Source organism: Taudactylus pleione, unplaced genomic scaffold (genome assembly GCF_031769625.1).
Source record: "Taudactylus pleione unplaced genomic scaffold, aTauple2 ptg000069l, whole genome shotgun sequence".
In the NCBI taxonomy this organism is placed as follows: domain Eukaryota; kingdom Metazoa; phylum Chordata; class Amphibia; order Anura; family Myobatrachidae; genus Taudactylus; species Taudactylus pleione.
The window spans coordinates 12,487,389-12,490,340 of record NW_028284471.1 but is presented as its reverse complement, the minus strand read 5'-3'; the positions used below and the strand labels follow the sequence as shown (position 1 = coordinate 12,490,340).

The window sequence follows — 2,952 nt, the reverse complement described above, 5'->3', positions numbered from 1 at the left end:
GCTGTTCTGTAAGGCACCGTATGAAGTGGCATTATATAGTATGGATGCTTCCTGTTGAATATTTTGCTTGCTTTTAGTATCTTAATAGTATGCATTATTGCATTTAACCTAGTGTAATTGTTCTACCGACTGTTAGTATAGCATCATGCTGTGTAGTGCTGTTCCGTAAGGCACCGTATGGAGTGGCATTATATAGTATGGATGCTTGCTTTTAGTATCTTAATAGTATGCATTATTGCATTTAACCTAGTGTAATTGTTCTACCGACTGTTAGTATAGCATCATGCTGTGTAGTGCTGTTCTGTAAGGCACCGTATGGAGTGGCATTATATAGTATGGATGCTTCCTGTTGAATATTTTGCTTGCTTTTAGTATCTTCATAGTTTACATTATTGCATTTAACCTAGTGTAATTGTCCTTAAAAGTTTAAATAGCATCATGCTGTGTAGTGCTGTTCCGTATGGAGTGGCATAAAGTATGGTTGTTTTTAGTTAGTATTTTTAATACTATGCATTATTGCATTTAACCTAGTTTGTGTCCTTAAAACTGTTATACAGCATGTGTGGTGCTGTTCCGTAATGGTGCGTATCCACATTGCAATTTAAATCGCACATGTATCGTGCACATTTTGGTCAAACTACCAGTGATGCGTGCGCCCGCAGGTCGGTTCCGACATCTATCATCGCCCGTACATGCTGGTCAACCTGACAATCACGTTAGGTTCCGCATGTACGGCGATGATGAATGTGTGTGCTACACTGAACGTTCAGTGTAGGCACATTACAGACATGGAAACGACATCACGATTACAATGTCGTAATCGTGCTGTCATTTCCATGTCTGGTAGTGGATACGCACCTTTAGGCAGCGTATGGAGTGGCATTATAAATTATGGTTGCTTTTAGTTATAATCGTAATAGTATATATTATTGAATTTAACCTAGTTTAATTGTCCTTAACTGTTAGTATAGCATCATGCTATGTGGTGCTGTTCCGTATGGAGTGGCATTCTATAGTATGGTTGCTTCCTGTTAGTAGCATATCCCGCTTGCTTTTAGGTAATATATTAATAGGTTACACTTAACAAATACAAACTATATTTATTGCCCCTAAAACTTAGTATGGTGTGGCGTGTCATAATGCTGTATATTTCCTGCCTGTAGGGTGTTGTACCAATTATTTACAATTGGCAGTGTTATATTTTCAGTAGAAACTTTCTTTACCTCCTAGAATTACTGCACTTCTCATTCCAGCAGCTACTCTAATGAACATTGAGGTTTTTGGATACCTTAAAGAAAATGATTTGCTTCATCCATTGGCAGTGGTACAAGCGGAAACCAGTGTCTTCAAACAGCTTGGATATTATAGATGGCTTTGTGGTGGACATTACAGGAGTTTATCAGGATACAGTGCTGCAGACTATTGAGCCTATGAAGATACCAGACAAGACGCTTACTGACGACTATCCAGAGGCAATGATATCCTGTATTCATTGTAAGTAATTGGCTTGCTTTAATATCTTAATAGGTTACATCCAACAATACAAACTATATTTTCATTCTCTATAAAACTACTTTGGCTTTATGCTGTGAGGTGCTGTGACGTAAGGTGCCGTGCGACATGTCATCCTACAGTATGGTGCTTTGTGGTTATCACTCTCATATCCTTCTTTCATTTTTTTTTCATGTCTTCATAGTTTATTGTTGATTGTAACTTTTTTGTCTCTCATTGTCCCTATTTACAGTTGGCAGGTTTGTTTTGAGTATACATTTTCTTTACTTCCTAGAATTTCTGCACTTCTCACTTGAGCAGCTACTCTAATGAACATTGAGGGTTTTGGATACGTGAAAGAAAATGGTTTGCTTCAATGTTACAAGAGGAAACTGGTGTCTTCAATCATAGTCGTGCAGATTTCATTCTTGCAAATACATTGCAGTAGGAAGTACAAGTTTATTAGCTCACATGGGGTCATTATTTGCAGTTGTCAAGCCAATGGTTTGTAAGAATGCATTTCCTTACATAGTAAATTACATTGTGTGAAACATTTTGTGATCAACTACAACTTGTTAGGTCTGTAGATCTCTTGGCGCATGTATAGATTGATGGAGTTAAATAAAAATGGTGTATATATTGCTTGATTAAATTGTTGATGTTTGTTCTGCAGCTAAACTCTTCAGTGACCCAAAGTGATGATGAGATAACCACAATAAGTGCTGAGAAGGGAGAATGTGGATATAAAGAGAAATCTCATGAACTATGTCTTTGATGGCGCCACACATCCTGCAACATGACCAACATCAGCCTTGTTCTAATTTGTTTACGTTCAGACCTAACATCATGTTATATGTTGGATGTCACTCTGTCCGAACCGTTTAATGTCTGATATTGCTCCAAGATCATGAAAACCTCATCTGATATTGCCCTATCCCCCCCTCCCTGTGACTATACTGTGCTTCACACTTTTCTCTACATTATCCAATGAAATACCTGTATTATACTGTTCCTGTAAACTTCTATCTGTAAATGATTCTGTAATCATGTGTATAAGATGCTCTGTCTTTCTGTGACAAATTCAGAGATCTAATTTACTTCTCATTACTCTGTGTCACTCTGCAGAAAAGTGGAAATGTTTCCCTAAATAAATTATATTTGCTTTACCACAAAAGACTATGTAATTAATATTTTGCTTTATCAAGATCTTCATCGATATATGCTGTTTTTTTTTATTATTTAACAAAGTACTTCTTAAGGGTTTTCTATGCGTCTATATCCTGGCAATATAGAGACCTCATTTTTGCTGGGAGAAGAAGACTGTACCTGTAGGTAATTACTCCTGAGATGCAACATCCAGGGACCAAAGTTCTTTAGGAAGGTTGTCTAAAAATTTGAGAAATTTAATCACTTTTTACTTAATGTTTAGCACATTTTGGAGCTCCATAACACACTCAGAGG

At 36.9% G+C, this 2,952-nt stretch overlaps 1 long non-coding RNA gene across 1 annotated transcript; it reads left to right on the top strand.

The window, feature by feature from the left end:
* The first annotated feature begins 1,603 nt into the window (after positions 1-1,603).
* On the top strand, positions 1,604-2,665 carry LOC148534322 (uncharacterized). Its single transcript, XR_015877670.1, has 2 exons — positions 1,604-1,999; positions 2,165-2,665. It is a non-coding gene; the product is annotated as an uncharacterized LOC148534322 (long non-coding RNA).
* The last annotated feature ends 287 nt before the right edge of the window (positions 2,666-2,952 follow it).